This window comes from Urocampus carinirostris, chromosome 7, assembly GCF_059441175.1.
Source record: "Urocampus carinirostris isolate Australia breed hairy pipefish chromosome 7, RoL_Ucar_1.0, whole genome shotgun sequence".
Lineage (NCBI taxonomy): Eukaryota > Metazoa > Chordata > Actinopteri > Syngnathiformes > Syngnathidae > Urocampus > Urocampus carinirostris.
In genome coordinates this window covers 16,802,602-16,824,057 of record NC_142355.1, presented here as the reverse complement: position 1 = coordinate 16,824,057, position 21,456 = coordinate 16,802,602, and the positions used below count along the sequence as shown (strand labels likewise).

The following is a 21,456-nucleotide window of genomic DNA, read 5'->3' as shown; positions in this document are numbered from 1 at the left end:
GGCCAAACCAACTTAAAATTTGGGAGCGGGTAATTCCCCCGGAGGGTAAACTCACCTGATCTGTTTTGCTGAATGTGGCCAAATAGGTGACTAGAGAATGAATGCACAAATAAGGTTAGATAGTGCAAGTGACAGATACACGTTGAAATTGTTTTTCTCATCCAGCCAACCCAAACTTGACTTTGACATGAGCTGGCCCTTCAGGAAGTATCCCGTTCTTCCAGATTAGTCACTCCGGCATTGTGTGTGAATAAGAGTACAATGGTACAGTATGTGTGAGAGATTATTGTAGTGCGTATATAAGAGTATTGTCGTGTGTGTATGAGAGTATAGTAATTTATGTGAGAGCGTATAGCAGTATGTGTATGAGAGTACAGTAGTATGCGTGGGAGAGCATAGTATTGTGTTTGTGAGTGTAGTATGTATGAAAGAGTAGTGATTTTGCATGGGTATGATTGTGTCTGAATGAGAGTATAGTCTGCATGTGTGAGAGTAGATATTATATATGAGAGCAAGCATGATTTACTTCTCAAACAGCATCTCATAGTGTAGTAGACTTTAGAGACGCTAATTCGCTCCGTCTTGCTGAGGTGATTACGGTGGTGCCCCCACATGCATTAGTCTTCCTCACTTCGCTTTGCCATGTAAATTAAAAAGCACTACAAACCTGAAAGGTGTTTTTAATCGCAATAATGGAAATGAATGATCTCACTTTGTTTTCTCCTTCTCCAGAGCCCTTCTCTCCCTCCTGCCTTTAAAGGTTTTCTCACTCTTATAGACCCGTGCTTGTACCTCCTCAACGATTTCTAAGTGGCTTTGACCCGGGCCCAAGCCCTCCTATCCATCCCCATTACGTGCTCCTGCTACAGTCCTAATTCCCTTCCCATCAAATAAACTTTACTTATTTGCTGGCCAGGGCTCTGTGGGGCAATCATACCAAAAAGGAATACACTTTTGAGGAAAGACATATTTGTGTTTTTTCAAGGGAGTGTGCGGAATAAAACCATATTTATTTTGTTTATTATGATGCAACTTAGAACAACACATGTGTGAATTGAGCATAATTGTATAGCAGGGGTGGACATACTTTTTAAGGACTGATTGATTTGATTTATCTGTATTATATGATAGTCTTGAATCTGATTCCTCGACAATACATGAGAAAAAAATATAATGTAGACCTATCCGATTGTTCTTAGTTGCATGTTTGGATAAATATACATGCAGACATCTACACCTGCATGTTATATTTTATTTTATATTTGGCTATGGATGGATTCGTTAAATCAAATTTGTTATATAAATCTCAAAATATAGTGATGTGTCATTCACGACTGTTATGGCTCTACGAGCCGGCTCTTTTAAGGGCACGACATGTGCTGACTCCTAACCAATCAGAAAGGCGTATGTCAATATGTGTGGTGTTGTCTTGAAGAGTGCAATACGGAGAACAAAAAAACAAAGCGTCAAAGCAGGAAAAGGCCACAGTTTGACTCATTTGAATGATAATTACTCATTTGAATTTCTATTTTGGTGCTTGTTTTATAGGGGTTCTTTGTAGTTTCAGTCTAAATGTGTTAAAAGTTGAATTGTAAGTAGTTAGAAGTTCCTTTATTGTATGGTTAATTTTAAGCACAGACGAGTTGATAATTTGCTTTTTTTCCAGTTAATGTTCTGAATTGAATTGTCTTTATTGTCATTGATATCGACATTGTGAAGCATTGTAGATTTGACATGGCACTCCAGGGTAAAACATGCAAATTAAAAACTTTGAAGAGAAAATAAATAAAAGACTATCAGGTTGATTAGGCAAAACAGTAATTGCAACATAGTGCTTAGAAGAATTGGCCCAAGCTGTAGTAGTAATGCAATGAGGAGGAATAATGTACTGTAACAATAGTGCAATAAGTGCAATAACATTTAGCAGCAATTGAAAATTAAAATAATATAAACACACAAACACACACACACACATTATATGTGTATATATACCTCACAGTTTCCTGCAATAGTATATAGGATTTTTCGCAGTTTCAACACATAGAAAAACAAAACCCTAACTTGTCACAAGATATTTTTTCAGTTTTGTGCGTTTGTTTAGGGCTGTGATGGGCGTGGGGAAAAGCTGTTTCTGAGCCTGTTTGCCAAGAGTGACACATAACCAACTATTTTTATCAGTAGTAGTTTTTTTTTAACATCATATGTATTTCATTTTTACAATTTTTCTCTGGCAGGCCGGATTAAAAAGCCTCACGGGCTGCACCCTCGTTTGCCCAATGCTGTTCGATAGCATAATGTACTATTGGGTATATTTGTTTCGTGCATGGGCGTTTTAATGATGAGGAGAGAGAAAAAAAACAATGCATTTTTTAAAAATGTGTTAAAATAAAAGGGAAAAAAATAACCCCTTACTTGATTACATTTTCCAAAGAATGGGGAAGGAATAAATATCAACTTTTTGGATCTCTACATATTCACTGTCTAATCTGGGGGTCAGCAACATGCGGCTTTGCATGGTCATAACAACTAAAATAAACACAGACTGAAACAAATGGGGGGAATTTACAGGGATCCTCCTCCTTCTGCATGGTCCTTTGGGCAGGGAAGCTTGATGAATAAGTGTGGCAGAAGCAACTTTATATCCTTCTAGTGATTATATTACTTTTAATAATCATGCTCAAGAATAAAATGTTTTCCCATTGTCAACTATGCCAAATTATGGTCAAGTTCTGTTGATGTGATATTTTTTAACATTTAAACCTTCCTCACAAAATGCAGCCTTTAAAATACTATTTATCTTCAGAATTGTTTGGCTTGAAAAGAGTTTTGTGTACTCTACAGAGTCCCATTTTAACCTTTTTGGATTTTGTGTGTAACTGGCTGGTGACACAAATAAGTCGGGTCAACGTGAGTGTACAAAAACTATGCCGCATACCAGCAGGCAGTGATTTACAACACTGCGATTCTACTGACAGGAATGCTCTTAAGGAGTAATTTTTCTCAAACAAATATTTACTTTTGGTATAACAGGTTGGCTCTTTGTAGTGTTACATAATCAATCGTTATAAACTAAAGTTACATCGCTACCAAATACTACGAATCATCTGTGGTTTACTATAGCAGTTTACAGAACATTATGAATTACGCATTTTCTATGAAAACTAAGAATATCTGGAAAGAAAATTGAGCAAAGCTCATCACTTTTGAATCGGCAATGTTTAATTTTCCTTGTTTTTATAGTGCATTAGTGCCATCTGCTGGACAATTCCCATAACATCAGTTTTTTCTGTGCTTTTTTTTCCCGTCCAAGAGCCACATTCGACTTAAATGGTTTTCCTAAATGCTACTACGAAAACATTTTCGCAATCTGAAAAATCTCTACATAATGAAATCTATCCATTCATCCGTTATCTGCACCCCTTATCCTCAGTAGGGTCGACTCACTCGCTCATTCATACCTTGGGACAATTTGGAACAGCCAAAAATCTCTGCTAAAAAAAACTAGATTTAAAAGATTTTTTTTTTTTTTAACCAATTTTTAAAATTATATTTTTACGGAATGGATAGTTACCATTCCTTTGATTTCAGGTTAGTACTTTCATCGAAAATCCTGGTCTCTTAGCTGAATTGATTCATTATTAATTTTTATTAATTACTATTTTATTTAATTTGTGCCGCACATTTCCATCATTTAATACTGTATTATATTTTGGTCACTATTGTGTCAATTTTAGGTAGTATTTTTCCTGTTCTGCTTTAAATCAAGTCTTCTTTATTTTTGTAGCCCTTAATCACAAAATGTGTCAAAGGACTGCACAGGCTACAATTACAACATCCCCTGGTCTGAAACTTGAATGCGGGCAAGGAAAAACTCAAAAACCTCAGCATGGGAAAAATAAGAAACCTTGAGAAAGGGCTAAGGGGGTTTGCTTGGTGTAAACACTTTGAGCCACTATTTTATTCAATCTAAATTCATGTTTTTCCCTGTCACGCGCCTGTTACATGCTGGATCAATGCAGTAACTTCAGTCTATGAAGGGAAAATGATAACGGATTTGGGGGGGAAGCGCTTCATAATGTTTGCACGTCCGTTCACTTTTTGGAATGGTATTCATGAAAGACTAATATTGTTTTGTGTGGCCCGTGTTTGTGTTGATCTCAAGGCTGTATGGCAGAGGATTAGGCGCCCTCTTCTCTCTGGATGGAGAGATGTGTAAGCATATTCAGGGAGTCGCGGTGCACAGATTAAAGACAACGGCAGTCTGGCTTTGTGGCTGATCATTAGATTGAAGCAGATTTGTTAAGCATAACTACCATTAAATTGCCTGCAAAGCCCTGGTATTTACCGCGCCACTGTTTATGAATGAGGACCCCCCTCAAAGACTGGTGCGGCCGTGCATTGAAGCAGAGCACGCGTAAAGAGGGGAATGCATTATTCATAACGGAAGAAAGTAGATGTTCCCAGTAAGAGTGGCGTGTCTGTGTCTTATTTTGTGTGTCCTGGAGCATCTCAGAGTGGCTGCCTGTGGCTTAGATGGCATCCGCAGTTTATCTGTGTTCACATTCAGCATTATGATTGAATAGCGTATTTGTGGTGTGTGTGTCTGACTCTAAGCATGTGAGGAAATCAAGATCTTTCTACTCTGACTTTCTGATAAATTGTGTTTATTAGCCAAGTAATGAGCAGTTCTGCTTGGTTAGTCCAATTATTATGCCAGTTTAGAGATGTTAAAGGCCATTCTGACAGAGCAGAAATGAGTGGTTTCAACACATGCATGCCACAATACTCAACTTTACTGCAGTTAATACCACGAGAAAACTTTGTTAAAGGGTTTGGTGAAAATAAAAAACTTGATTTATCAGTGTGGAAGATTCAAGTCAAGTGATGTTCATTTGTATAGCCCTTAATCACAAAGAGTCTCAAAGGGGCTGCACAGACCACAGATTATTACAAACCAGCGAATATTATTACACCATCCCCTGATCTAAAACCTACATGAGGGCAAGGAAATACTCAAAAAAACCTCTACATGAGGAAAATGAAGAAACCTTGAGTAGGGACCGCACATGAGGTAATCCCCCTTCCAGGATGACCAGGCTGCAATGGATGTTGCAATAACAAATAATACACAGATATTGTCAAGATAAAATATAGGTTATTCACATGCTATAGAATAGAAGTGTGTTGTGAGCCTAGATTTAAACAGTTCCACTGAGGTTGCAGATCAAAACTCAGGGGGAAGCGCATTCCACAGCACTGGGGCCCGAATGGAGAACGCTCTCGAAACTGCGGATTTCTTCTTGGCTCTTGGGATCACTAGTAGACCAGTATTTTCAGACCGGATTCAAATTTTAGTTGAGTATACTGTACTGTTCCTGAAACACTTTTGTTTAAAGAAATGAATGAATGGATAAAAAAATGCCTTTGAGACATTTTCCAAAACGATAAATTACTGATTTAACCAAGGAGGGCTCAAGAACTCTTTAGTTTTGTTTATAAAATATGACCTATGTGTTCAATCAATTTTGATGGAAATCTAATAACCATCGCAGGTGCAAAACACCCCCAAAAACATCTACACATAAATGTGGCATTTACCCAAATAAGTCCCAGTTTAATGAATAAGTAGTTATTGTTCAACAACAATCACCAATCTTAACTCGTTCAAGTAATCTCCTAAATTCTTCCCCTCAAATTCAGAACAGCAAACTTTAAAATTAAAAATGACACATTATAAGATTATTTGATTAATTGTGTAGCCTTATCTAATGAATGACCATACCATTTGCACAAAAGAGACCCCTGAAATGTTAATCAAGTATGGTGGTGTATATTGTGTTTTCAGTTTCAGTTTTCAGTTCTAATGGTACCACATTCTTACAATGAGATTCTCATGGGTCCTTTTTTTACCCAACTGATGTGTTGGGAGTCATTAGGTGACCAAACCGCCCAATTCCAACCCCTAATGCCGTGCGCCAAGCAGGGAGGCAATGGGTACCAATGTTATAAGTCTTAGGAATGACCTGGGGCTGAGGCTTGAACCAGCAACCTCCCAGTCTCGGGGCGAGCGCCCTACCCTCAAGGCCAGCTAGTTGCGTGTCATCGTAAAGTACTGCAATTGTAGTGGTAATTTTCACAAGCAAAAATTGTTTTGCCTCACTTTCAAGAATGTGTCAAGGTTGTAAAAATGACCACATGAGTGATTTCCAAGTAATGACTCTAAAAATGTTCAGTTTTTGACAGGTTTGATCTTTTTTGGCTCTAAAGTTGGGAATAAAAGTTTGGTTCTTTTCAGTGCAGGGGCAGATCATTTCTAGTGAGTGTCTGTGTCTTTCTCTGTGCGCCTGTCCATCCACCCATCCATCCATCCATCCACCTATCCATCCATCCACCTATTCATCCATCCACCTATTCGTCCATCCACCTAGACATCCCAAAAACGAATATATTCCACAATTTTGATGTTCCTGGCAAATTTATGTTAAAAGTAGTCATGGGCAGGTAATGATGAGAAATTGTGCTTGGAATTTTCTTATTCCAGAAGGTTGACACAGAGGGTCAAATTGAGGTCAGAGGGGTTGACTTTGGACTAGAGAGGGCAGAAAAGAGTAATAGAAGCACTTCTGTGCTGTGGTCTGGAACAGCCCAACTTTGGTGCAGTAATTACGAACCATACATCCCACTTTTGGGGCGACATCTTTCTTCTCATGGGCTAATGGAGAGGAATTAAATGGGATCTTAAAAGTCTGCAAGAATGGTGGTGCCTCCAAAGTAGTTGGTGTTCATCCCCATTTTGGGATAGTGAACCACTACCACCATAGTGTTCTCAGTACTAAGGTGATTTGAGATATTTTCAAACCCATTGTTGATTGTCACTTGGTAGTTTGTAATTGTTTGGCTTTAATTGTAATTATTACCGTGCTTTGAGTTGTGATGTCAAGTCAACTTAATTATAAACCCTTTAATCACAAGGGTCTCAAAGGGCTGGGGTCGATATGGAGTCACATTTCAAAGTTCGTTTGCATGTGATATTTTGAATTTGAGGATGTGATCTAAGCTCATACTCTTCATTATTTTGGTTTCAAATTAAAATGCACGGTTCAGTTATTTTGTTTTCAATCATAATTTAATTCCTAAATCAAGTACAGTTATCCTTCCTCTAGGATAACATTTAATTCCTTTTTAAAAAAACATTATTTTTAATTTAGGTTGCCTCAAGAACCCTTTTTCTCTTTCCAAGTGTACCAGTAACAAGTGTAATTGCACATCCACTGCACTAGTTGGAAATGTGGGGGTGGTGGTGGGATTACTGAAACTTTTCTTCTTTCATTTATTAGGTTTCAGCCATAAACTAAGGTTCTTGTTTAATTAAAATGAAATGCAAGCACTAACTGCATTTTGCTCCAACAGTCTTGATGAACCCTGAAAATGTATCATTAAACCGTAGACTCATGTGAAGGTCTGAGTATTTTAATGTGTAAAAGTAGTTGATCACATAAAATTAAATACCATAGTCCAAGGGAAATAGAGAACTTAATTGTGTCATAAACTGTCAACTATTTATTACATGTATTCCTTAGCTTAGAAGTGACCATGTATATGCCAAGTCACTTGATAATTTGTCTTACTGTTGAAAATGGCAGCAATTCATAATTGAGAGAAATCTTTATGCACAAAGAGATGCTGCCTGTAACTGTGGTCTATTAATGTATTGCGCTTCCAGCTCTCCGTAGAGCAGGGATCTCAAACTCAATTTACCTAGGGTCCTCTGGAAACAGTCTGGGTGAGGCTAGGCTGCATCGGGATTTCAACAAGCAAAGCTCAGATTTTTACAAAAAACAAAAAATATATTAAAAATTAATGAGGAAATCAATCAGGAATTTATAAATATAATAATAATGATACAGGAGATATAAAAAACTGAAGAAACAACCTACACTTGCTGACTAGAAAAGAAAACGTTATTTTCTTTTGGTTCAATTGCCTGTATTAAGAGTTCTATAACCTTAAACACTCTAGAAATTTATGGAACAGTGAACATAACTGTTCTGAACATTGCTTATCTTCCCTACACCTTGCTGCTAGAAAAATGACCACAAAACGACTAAAACATGATAGAATAAATAACTTTATAAGGAAAAGCTACCAAAAAATGCCTGGAAAATGACCCAAAAGTGAAAAGTACCAAAAAACAAACACAAACATCAAATCTAAAAATGTGAAAACTGGACATGGCACTCCAATGTACAATCTTGTTGCATACAATGTTTTACCATGTTGATATCAATGACTATTTTATTTTATTTTATTTTTTTCTATTCTATTCTATTCTATTTTATTCTATTCTAGTGTACTTTATTCTGTTATATTCCGTTCTTTTCTATTCTACTCTATTTTACTCTACTCTATTCGACTCTATTCTATAGACTGTACTCCATTTTTACTCTATTTTACCCTAATCTACTTCAAAAGAATGGAACTGAATAGCATGAAAACAGTACAAAGCTAGTGAAAAGTGTGAACAAGTACTAGTACAGAACAGAACTAAATAGTATGAAAAAGTACTGAAAATCATGAAAAAGTGCTGAAAATTATGTAGAAGTACTGAAAAGTAGTGGAGTACATGTTACTCAAACATGTGAAAATGAACAAAGAAATGACTGAAATCTGACCAAAAAAGCAATAAAAAAAATGACCGAAGGACAAACCTATAAACGAACATAAAAACAAAATTTGACTGAAAAACGAACAAAATAAGACCGAAAACTACACCAATAAATACCAAAACCACACAACAATATAATTTGAGAACAAAATTTTAATTATTATTATTTTTAAATACTCGGGCCACAAACTATCAACCCCGCTGGCTGCAGTTGGAACACTCTGTGTCGCGTGCTTGAAACCCCTGCTGCAGAGAGAGGAATGCGAAAACGTGATGCGCTCACCCAAAGGTCTTGTAATGATCTCAATTGACTTGTGTTTGTCTAGTTGTACAACATAGCTTATTTTAGTTAAATGCCTCTTTGGATGCAGATCAAGAGTGGGATGGCGGCGCCAGTGTTCGCCAAATATAGCCGCTCACTGACGAGGTTGGTAATGATCTCATTACTCTGAGCCAATACACCTATGTAAGAGGAGGGGGATCCAGAGGAGGGGGTGGCGGGCCAGGGAGGACAAACAAAGCGTGAAATCACTAAATCACACTCATTATTGGGGGGGATATCTGAAGGGCCACAATCCTAATGTACCATGAAGAGCATTCGTTGCCTAATAGACATTTTACACCATTCTTTTATGCATTATAGTAAAACACATTTTTAACAGTAGTGGTACTTTTTCATTTTCTGATTAGTACATTGTCAAGTATGCTTTGTTAAAGGCAGTAGTCCGCCTGATCGTGTACATAACTCTGCTTGTGTATTTTAGGCTCGTGATGAAAAAGAATGCATTTGTTATAAAACGGTTGTCAATATTGTCATTTTTACGGTGGGTTCTCGTCCGTGTTCTACTATCAGCAGATCTTTTCAAAGCAAAGGACATGTTTGCTATGCTAAAATCAAATGAGACAAAATGGAATTTAGGACTTCGGTTTAGGGACTTCTCATTCATTTAAACTAAAGGTTTATTAATTTTATAGTGAAGGAAGTTGAGTTTTATTTTGTTTAATCCATGACTTTCATGCATTGCAAAACACTCTACTGGGAGAAAATATATTCTTTCCATATAGAAAGATCTATGTTGCTTGTTTTCACTCATTATCTTAGCTATATGTTTTAGGCTTTTATCTAGTCAAATCCATCCATCCATTATCTGCACTATTTATCCTTTATCCTCACTAGGGTCACGGAGGTGCTGGAGCCCATCCCAGCTATCTTCAGGCAGTGGGCAGGGGACACCCTGAACTGGTTGCCAGCCAGTCGCAGGGCACACAGGGGACAGACAACTCACAAACTCTTCCACACCTTAAGACTATTTGAACCGGCCAATTAGCCTGACATTAATATTTTTTGAGTGTGGGAGGAAACTGGAGTGCCCAGCGGAAACCCATGCAAGCACCGGGAGAACATGCAAACTCCACACAAGAAAGTTTGATCCCATGACCTACGAACTGTGCCATAGATGCGCTAACCAGTCATCCGCCGTGCCACCCCTCGTAAAATTAAAGAAACAATACTTAAAACGCATAAACATATTTGAAATGGCAGATGACAGACCATTTTGCTCTTTTAAATAACTTTAAAAATATCGTGAGTAAGAGAAAAATAAAATAAAAAATAAATACAGAATATTATTACCTAAACAAAAAAAATAATACTAGAATCAATCACAATTATCTCTCCTTTGACATGATTGACTTTAAAATGGAAAAAATAAAAGCTCAATTGTGTCGCTCTTTTCTTTATGTAGATTGTTTTGTGGTTTCTTTTTTTCTTCTTCAGAAAAACAAACATTTTCAAAGACAGAGCTGCAATTTCATTTTTTGAGGGATAGTTTTGGCATTTTACTGAAAAATAATTCTTTGATATTTTATTGAACTTATATTTGTTATCCGTCAATTAGTCAATACATTTTTAATCGTATGAGACTATGATTTGTTGTAATTAATTGCTGATCAAAATATTAAAGGCCTGGAAGGAAATTGGAATGTTTTTTTTCTATATCTGCCGCCTTCTCAAGTCAAGTCAAGTCATTTTTATTTGTATAGCCCTAAATCACGAAGAGTCTCAAAGGGCTTCACAGATTATTACACAGACTATTTTTCAGAATATTATTATACATTCTCCTGCTCTGGAGCCAACGAGAAGAGTAGGTTATTCGTATGCTATAGAGTAGAAGTGAGTTTTAAGCTTGGCTTGGCTTGTCTCTTCAATGCAGCCTCCATCAGCTCGTTCATGAATTCTGTGCAAGTCTGTGCATTTATTATGCTTGAATAAGTTCTTTTTTTTATCTTTGTTGGGGTTCGGTATGGCGTTAAGACTGAAGCAGGCCTTTTCTTACTTTTACTATTTTCATGCTACACTAACAAAAAAAGAACAAAGTAATCAAATAAAAGTAACTCTGGGATTAGCATGACATCACTCTGCAGCGCTTTCCCTTCCCCCATTCCTCTTACCTAATGTGTTCCACGACGAACAACTTTGCTAAAAAGTAAGATAAACGCAGATAGGCATGGTGGCATATAAAACATAAGTGCTCTCTAAATTTAGTGTGGCATTGTTAACACATAAAATATGGAACTTTTGAATTATTAAGGAACCACCTCAAACGATGCACCTCACCTCTAAGTTATATGGATTTGTTTCGGGCACAGATGTTGGAAGTCCCTGCACTGGTCAATGGCTCCAGTTTGACTAATGCATAGTTTAATCTTCACTCATTTTCAGTACATTACTTCTTTAATTCCCCTCATGAGGCAACCTGTAGTGCTATTCAACAGGTTGGCAGAATAGCGCATTTTATAAAACAGCCTTTGGCGACCTATCATAGCAAAAATGAGAAAACGGTGCTCGTGTGACCTTTTGTCATGTTTCATCATCAAAGTACAATGGCCAAACAGGCTCATATTGTTGTACATCTGACCGTGAACTCATTTGAGCATCGCCCTCTCTACTGCACAGTCTCCGTTATAGTGGGACATGCTCCCTTGTTATTTCACAATTAATGTCGAGCCCTTGTTATTTGTCACCGCAAATACACAGTTCCATTGACGCCGCCCGTTGTTGCTGCCATATTCTAATTTGTTCTCCATTATGGAAAACACTGGCGTTCCTTAATTTCACTTTCATGGTGTGTACACACAACAAGTGAGGGGGAAGGCGTCGGTTTTTACCAGCAGCCATAGCTTGTGTTTGAAAGGATGCCTTTTCGAGGTTGGGTTAAAAAAAAAAAAACAACACACATTTCCCTTTAACTTGTTTTATCTTCAACTTTTTCTGTGGGGTCTTTTGTACTCTAACAAGGAAAAATATCAATTTAAAAGAGAAGCATCCGTTAATACAGTGGCTTGCGAAACTATTTGGCCCCTTGAACTTTGTGACCTTATGCCACATTTCAGACTTCAAACATCAAGATATAAAACTGTAATTTCTTGTGAAGCATCAACAATAAGTGGGACACAATCATGAAGTGGAACACTCTTTATTGGATATTTAAAACTTTTTTAACAAATAAAAACCGAAAAACTGGGTGTGCAAAATTATTCTCCCCTTTTCTTTCAGTGCAGCAAACTCTGTCCAGAAGTTCAGTGAGGATCTCTGAATGATTCAATGTTGATCTAAATGACTAGATGATAAATTGAATCCACCTGTGTGTAATCAAGTCTCTGTATAAGTGCAGCTGCACTTTGATAGTCTCAGAGGTCTGTTTAAATCGCAGAGAGCATCATAAAGAACGAGGAACACACCAGGCAGGTCCGAGATACTGTTGTGGAGAAGTTTAAAGCTGGATTTGGATACAAACAGATTTACCAAGCTTTAAACATCCCAAGGAGCACTGTGCAAGCAATAATATTGAAATGGAAGGAGTTTCAGACCACTGAAAATCTACCAAGATCGGGCCATCCCCCTAAACTTTCAAAGGAGAAAACTGATCAGAGATACAGCCAAGAGGCCCATGACCATTCTGGATGAACTGTAGTGGTCTACGGCTGAGGTGGGAGAATCTGTCCATAGGACAACAATCAGTCATATACTGCACAAATCTGGCCTTTATGGAAGAGTGTTAGAAGGAAGCAATTTCTTAAAGATATCCATAAAAAGTGTTGTTTAAAGTTTGCCACAAGCCACCTGGGAGACACAACAAGCATGTGGAAGAAGATGATCTGGTCAGATGAGACCAAAATCAAACTTTTCGGCAACAATACAAGACGTTATGTTTAGCGTAAAAGCAGCACAGTTCGTCACCCTCAACACACCATCCCCACAGTCAAACATGGTGGTGGCAGCATCATGGTTTTGGCCTGTATTTCTTCAGCAGGGACAGGGAAGATGGTTAAAATTGATGGGAAGATGGATGGAGCCAAATACAGGACCATTCTGGAAGAAGACCTAATGAAGTCCGCTAAAGACCTGAGACTGGTACGGAGATTTGTCTTCCAACAAGACAATGATGCAAAACATAAAGAAAAAGGTACAATGGAATGGTTCCCCAAAAACACATGAAGGTGTTAGAATGGCCAAGTCAAAGTCCAGACCTCAATCCAATTGAGAATCTGTGGAAAGAACTGAAAACTGCTGTTCACAAATGCTTTCCATCCAAACCTCACTGAGCTCGAGCTGTTTTGCAAGGAGGAATGGGCAAAAATATCAGTTTCTCGACGTGCAAAGCTGATAGAGACATACCCTAAGCCACAGGTGTCAAAGAGGCGGCCCGCGGGCCAAATCAGGCCCGCTCAGGGATTGAATCCGGCCCGCGAGACAACACTCGGAGAAGCGCAAGAAAAAAAACAAGCTGCAGGTTGAAATATGTCCACTTGATGTTGCCAAAGCCAGGTGCCTCTCACAAAGACACTTAACTTGTATTTATTTATTTATTTATTTCTCTCTCTCTTCCACCCCTTTACTCCCACTCTGTCTCTTTCTCTCTCTGTGTCTTTTAACCTCTTTTGCTCTTACTTCCTTTTTTCCTTTTCTCTCTTTTCTCTTTCTCTCTTCATACCCTTCACGCTTTGTTTTCTCTTTTCTCTCCTTCTGTCTTTCTATTTCTCTTTGAATTTCTCTCTCTCTCTCTCTCTCTCTCTCTCTCTCTCTCTCTCTCTCTCTCTCTCCCACACCTTTTCTCCCACTCTGTCTCTTTCACTCTCAGTGTCTCTCTTTTTCTCATCCTTTGTTGCCCTCTGTCTCCTCTCTCTGTGTCTTTTAACCTCTTGCTCTTACTTCCTTTTTTCCTTTTCTCTCTTTCTCTCTTAATACCCTTCGCGCTTTGATTTCTCTTTTCTCTCCTTCTTTCTTTATATTTCTCTTTGGATTTCTTTCTTCCGCTCAATTTCTTTCCCCCTCTCTCACAACTTTTTATCTTTTGTTTCTAACGCTCTTTCCCTCTTGTCTTTTTCTTTCTTTGTCCCACCCTCTCTCCTTTTCCCTCCCTCTTTCTCTTATTTCTTTCTCTTTTTCTTTCTCTTTAATCTACTTGTCCGGCCCCCGACAGAATGTTTGTTCTATCGCGTGGCCCCCGAGTTCAAATGACTTTGACACCCCTGCCCTAAGCGACTTGCAGCTGTAATGTAAAAGGTGGCGCTACAAAGTATTAACTCAATGGGGCTGAATAATTTTGCACACCAACTTTTTCGTTTTTTTATTTGTTCAAAAAGTGTAAAATATCCAATAAAGTGTGTTCCACTTCATGATTGTGTCCCACTTATTGTTGATGCTTCACAAGAAATTACAGTTTTATATCTTTATGTTTGAAGTCTGAAATGTGGCAAAAGGTCACAAAGTTCAAGGAGGCCAAATAGTTTCGCAAGCCACTGTAAGTATTCTTCCATAGACATCATTCAAAGTGCTGCCAAATGTATAGATTACTCCTGGAAATAACTGAGCGTAAAGTTGGATCATCACATATATTAGTGTTCTCGTTTACCCGCGTCCCTGCGTCCTAGACGCATTATTTTTGCTGGGGACGCATTGTGTCAAATCAACGTGCGTCCCCGGGACGCAACTTTTTTGACACAAAATTGTCATTATTACCCGATTACATTTTTTTTAAACAAAGATTTACCGCACTACAAACTTTTCATCAGGCAGATCCAGCAGATGTTGTTTTGGTCTCGTGGTTCGAGTTTTTGTCTGCACGCCGATCTCGAGTTTGAGTTGTGTAGTCTGTCTCTTTTTAGAGAACCGGCTTTTTCGGCTCAACTCATTAAAGAGCCGGCTCTCAAACAGCTCACTTGCTTTGATGCATTATATTACGAATTATTATGTCGTGTAAAGAAGTTAAGAAAAAAAGGAAGTATAAAAGGAGAAAATGAAAAAAAAAAGGTTTGTGGTGATCCCTTTTAATCAGTATATTACCAACAATAATTTAATGCAGAAAATGAATTAATAATTTGAATAAGAAAATGTACTATTCTACTTACCCCGCGACCCTAATAAGGATAAGCGGTACAGCTAATGAGATGAGATGAGATTATTCTACTTAATTATATTTGCATGTATTTTTTCCTTCTACAGTGAACATCCAAGCGACTTCATTTTTGAATTTTTTTTTATAATAAACCTCATTCATGTCAAGCAACTCAGTGTCTCACAACAAAATGTTCATTAACAATATACTGGACTGTCTCAGAAAATTAGAATATTGTGATAAAGTTCTTTATTTTCTGTAATGCAATTAAAAAAACAAAAATGTCATACATTCTGGATTCATTACACATCAACTGAACTATTTCAAGCCTTTTATTATTTTAATATTGCTGAATTTGGCTTACAGCTTAAGAAAACTCAAAAATCCTATCTCAAAATATTAGAATATCATGAAAAAGTATACAAGTAGGCTATTCAACTAATCACCTGAATCATCTAATTAACTCGAAACACCTTGCGAGGGTTTCCTGAGCCTTAAAAACACTCAGCTTGGTTCAGTAAACTAAATCACTGCTGATCTGACTGCTGTCCAGAGGACCATCATTGATACCCTCCGTCAGGAGGGTAAGACACAAAAATAAATTTCTCAAAGAGCAGGCTGTTCAGAGTGCAGTTTCAAAGCATATCCACAAAAAGTCTGTTGGAAGGGAAAAATGTGGCCGGAAACGCTGCACAACCAAGAGAGATGACCGCAGCCTTAACAAAATTGTGAAGAAGAGCCGCTTCCAGAATTTGAGGGAGCTTCAAAGACAGTGGGCTGAAGCTGGAGTCCAGGTATCAAAAGCCACAGTTCACAGACGTGTCCGGGAAATGGGCTACAATAGCCGTATTCCCATGGTCAAGCCACTTCTGAACTCAAGACAACGGAAGAAGCGTCTGACTTGGGCTATGGAGAAGAAGCACTGGACAGTTGCAGAGTGGTCCAAAGTCCTCTTTTCAGACAAAAGCAAGTTTTGCATTTCATTTGGAAGTCAAGGCGCCAGAGTCTGGAGAAAGGCTGGAGAAGAGCAAAATCCAAGTTGCTTGAAATCCAGTGTGAAGTTCCCACAGTCAGCAATGGTTTGGGGAGCCATGTCAGCTGCTGGTGTTGGTCCACTGTGTTTCATCAAGTCCAGAGTAAATGCAACTGTGTACCAAGAGATTTTAGAGCACTACATGCTTCCATCTGCTGAAAAGCTCTATGGAGATGAGGATTTCATTTTCCAGCATGATCTGGCACCTGCCCACAGTGCCAAAACCACCAGTAACTGGTGCACTGACCATGGCATCACTGTCCTTGATTGGCCTGCTAATTCCCCTGACCTGAACCCCATCGAGAATTTGTGGGGTATAGTTAAGAAGAAGATGAAAGACACCAGACCTGCAAATGCAAATGAACTGAAGGCCGCTATCGAAGCATCCTGGGCATCAATAACACCTCAGCAATGCCACAGGCTGATTGCCTCCATGCCACGCCGGATTGATGCAGTAATCCGTGCAAAAGGATTCCCAACCAAGTACTGAGTGCATCAATGGACATTTTCAAATGTTTGATTTAGTTTTGCTGTTATAAAATTATTTTTTTTACTTGGTCTGAGGAAGTATTCTAATATTTTGAGATAGGATTTTTGAGTTTTTTTCAGCTGTAAGCCAAAATCAGCAATATTCAAATAATAAAAGGCTTGAAATAGTTCAGTTGATGTGCAATGAATCCAGAATGTATGACATTTTTGTTTTTTTAATTGCATTACAGAAAATAAAGAACTTTATCACAATATTCTAATTTTCTGAGACAGTCCAGTATATGATATAAGGAAACACATACTGCCCGATGATTGCTGGGATGGGCTCCAGCACCCCCGCGACCCTACTGAGGATAAGCGGTGTAGCTAATGAGATGAGATGAGATGTACAATATAACATGTTAAACTACATAGATAAACATGTTTGAAAAAAAAAAGATTTTTTTGTATTTTGTAAGGGAAATTACGACAATTTGTAAGGGCATGGAGCACACTAAATTTTGAAGACCCATAGATCTCTGTTGGGACCCATAGATTTTTAAGCATGCGAGTCCCCGGCACCCATCAATTTTCAGAGGTAAAATGAACACTGCATATATCCAACTTTACACACTTAAAACCTAATGAGGGCTGATTATCCATATCTGTTTGCGGCAGTGACATGCTGTGCGTTTCAATATTTGATTTGAATAACAACAAGCCATTTTATAAAATATAGCATAGAAAACATGTTTTATTGTCATATCTTAACTAATAAAGTAAGTCTCTGTACTTCCATTTTTGAATAATAATAGATAAATAGGTAATCATTCATTATGAAGAAAAGCTAGCTTATACTATCACTATTTTTTTCAGGAATGAGATGTACGCCTTATCAGAATCGCCCTCTGTCATGAGGCAAAATAATTGCGTGTCTCACTCTGCATCTGCAGACGCTTATCTCAGTTATACGTTACATACTCATTGTTTAGAACATTCAGAACATGTAAAAACGGTGATTTTGAGAAAGAAAACAACAAAGTGAATTTAAAAGGGAAATACCTTAAACACTGTATACATAAAACCAGCATTTTTATGATAGAAAATACATAAAATACTGATCATCAACATTTTTCATTTGTACCCATTTACCAGTAAAATCAAATAATGCCAGATTTTCATTGCAACAGTTAATCACCCTTTGCACTACAAAGATTAAAATTTTACGGTATTGACAGAAATATTGTCTTATTTTAAATTGCATTTGTGTAGTTTAAGATGTTTTTACAGTTAAAAGGGAATTTTATTATTAGATTAAGCAAAATTGTATCATAAAGCAAGTTTTAGCACATTTTAGGATTTTTTCCTTTCAAGATTAGAAAAAAATATGATGATATTTGCTTATTTAAACTATTTTTTTTTCTAAATTGTATTCAAAGAACAAGACCAACAATCATAAAAGAAAAAAATACGTTATATGAGCACAATTATTTGACAATATAAAAAGCATTTATTTTGTTGTGTGGTGTTTAGACTTAGTTTTTTTTGTAATTGGAAACTATAATGCCACATAAAGTGTTTCTTAGAGGTTTTGGCCTATTTACTAATGACAGCCACTTTTGGCCCTAAATCTCATCTTAAGCCTTTGTTTTAAGCTTTTTAAAATACACATTGTGTTGAACCAGTTTACAGTGAGGAGTGGACAATTCCGGTCCCAAATAAAAACAACCTATATATTGTATAATGTTTTAACTATAAATGCGATTAAATATAACTTTAGGGGTTTTGCGTAAAAAGACTGAGTGTTTGACCAAAAGTGTTCCAAATATCATTCTTCAGAGAGTTTATATACACGTTTCCTGTCTGCCCATTCAAATTATGTATTTAATCTGTGTCTGTGTCACTTCACTATTTCTCCCCCGTGCTGTTGTTTTTATTTTCCCCATTTCCCGCAGGCAGAATGATTGCTGTTCTCCACCGCAGTCCCCTCCATTTCACCTAATAACGAGTCATATAATTTAATTCCATGCTTCACTTGTCAGCGCGCGGTTGCCTTCCAATCCGGTTCCAATTTTGGTTTTTAATGGATACTGGTCTTTAACACTCTCTTCACAATTAGGCCTCCCAGTTTTGCCCTCAATGAAAATCAGATTAAGACCTATAATCTAATTACAGTTCATATTAATCCGCCCTATGATACTGTCCTGCCTGGCGGTGGAGCGTCTTTACCACATCCACATTTTTTTGTCAATCAAAGGAGTTTGCTGGGAGAATTTGAGTCAGTTTGTTAGTGGCAGCGGAAATTGCCCCAGCACTTTCAAGACTTGCAGTCAACACCAAAAAAAAAAAAAGAAAAAAAAAAAAATACAGACACCACTGCTGTATTGTGGTTTACTTATGGCCATTTTGCTACTTCATGGAATTTCATAGTGCTTTGTGTTCTGCATCTGATTGGTCCTCGTTTCTGCTTGTGTCTGCCTGCACGTCAGTGACGTTGCGGTCTGAGTTGTACACATACGTAAAACAGCTTGACGAACCTACATTATGTACCGTAAATTCCGGACTATAGAGCGCACCTGATTATAAGCCGCACCCACCACATTTCGGGAGGAAAACCGATTTTGTACATAAACAAGCCACACCTGTATATTAGCCGCATGCGCCCATATTGAAAAAACGCAATACAAACACGAAATTAACCCATTCCCGATACGGTCCAAAAAACACAGCCGGCAGAATGAACGGAAATGATACCGGTACTTAAGACTTAATGCAGACCTGCAGAGTCCGGGTGCCCGTTGAAAGTAATCCAAGGAAAAAAGTGTATATTTCCAAAGGTAAGGGGGGGAAAAATATATATCCACTATTGTCGGCCGCGTCCACAAACACGTCTCACCTTTACTCCACTTCCCGTCAGCCCGCGTTTGCCCCGCCCCTTCTTTCTCATTTGCTCGTACAAAACATATCAGAATAGGTTTCTAAAATAAATACATTACAAAAATATACAGTTGCAAATACATATTATACATGGTTACACATATTTACAAAGAAAGACGGTACACCGAGAGAGTTTTCAAAGCTTTAATAATAATATTATAACTTTCATCCCAAACCGTGCCTGTGAAGGGTAGCACAACGCTACCAGCAACACGCTCGCAACACAGTAAACAACTCTGTTAAAAAAATATACCGTACTTGTAATGAGCAAGGTAAACCGTCCTCATCTTCCTCCTTATAATTGACGTCATCAAAGTCGTCTTCCTTCAGTATGGGTAAGAGACTTTGTCATAGAGACGTCGTCCCATGCTCCCTTATTCAAAAACACGCTAGCTTCACGCTCGCAAAGTAAAGTTCACGTGCGGTAGCTCTGGTTCCTTCTGTGCCTTTCTCTTTGCAATTTACATGATGAGGATATGTCTACGCTAACTTAATTTGTGCACAAGCTAAGAAGTTGCAGTCTAAATCTTACCTGTTGCACTCGAGCGCCGCTGGCGGCCGTAAGAAAAATTACATAAATTGGCCGCATCACTGAATAAGCCGCAGGGTTGAAAGTTTGGGAAAAAAGTAGCGGCTTATAGTCCGGAATTTACAGTATATGCAAATTTTTTCAACTTCAAGTTTTTATCGGAGTCATCATGTCAACAATACGCTTTGGAGCGACAAAAGCAGTGGCGGCCATGGCAAAAAGCCAAAGGAAGATGCTTTCTATCGCCAACAAACTTCTCGACCTTCTTAACTTGCTTTGGAGCCAGACGTGGTGCTTTGACGCTCTTCAGTTGCTCTGAGAAAGGGCAAATAAGACACGTTGTTTAAATTTTGCAATACATATAAACAGATACAGTATGTGTTTCCTTCTTTATAAGTCTTGTGTAAGGCTTTTACTTTTTTTGCAGCTCCAGACATATATCTTTTTTTGGTTTAATATGGTTCTTTCAACATTTTGGGTTGCCGACAGGAAAGTAAATGCAGTTATTCTTAACGTCCACATGACAAAATACTAAGACCACTATGCTATACCATGACAAAATATTATGTGAATTATTTAAGTCATGTTCATATGTATATTAGTCTCATAGGGCTGCACAGACCACAGATTATTGCAAACCACAAACTATTATTACATCATCCCCTGATCTAAAACCTACATGAGGGCAAGGAAAAACTCAAAACCTCAGCATGAAGTCAATGAAGAAACCTTGAAAAGGGACCGCACATGAGGAAATCCCCATTCCAGGATGACCAGGCTGCAATGGATGTTCCTATAACAAATAATACACGGATATTGTCAACATGAAATATAGGTCATTCATAAGCTAAATAATATAAGTGTGTTTCAATACGAAATTTAAACAGTTCCAACTGAGGTGTTCTCAGTTGCAAAACACAACACAGTGACCACCAGATGTGGTCAAACAACACACTGTCACTTCAAAATAAACTCATATGGCATTTGTCTGTTGTAGTGGTACTTATCAAGGGGGACAATTTTATGAAATTCAAAAACAGATCCGGACACCATTTATATATAATTTATTTGAAAATGACGTCATCGTTAAAATGACAAGAAAACAGCACAGTAATCTGAATTAATCAATGGATTGCGGCAATGCGCTCATAGAACATTTTGACCGCTAAGTGGCAGCAAAAACAATGACTATCACAGTAAAGTGGATAGTGTACTTAAATAAAACATTTTTGAAATAAGGTGAATAATATATAAATATATATTTTTAATTGTAATTTGATGGTACAGAAGTTATTTGTAAAAAAAAAATATAAAGTACTTTTATTTGTTAAACAAATAATTGGGCTTGTAAATCCGGTTTGTTCTTTGGTTTGATACATAAATAAATAAGGTTTTGCCTATTGCGGGACCTTTCCGGTATGCAACC

General features: G+C 37.7%; 1 protein-coding gene across 3 annotated transcripts in view; it reads left to right on the top strand.

The window, feature by feature from the left end:
* The window catches only part of wwox (WW domain containing oxidoreductase), a 295,918-nt gene that overhangs the window by 8,870 nt on the left and 265,592 nt on the right, over positions 1–21,456 (top strand). The window lies entirely within an intron of this gene.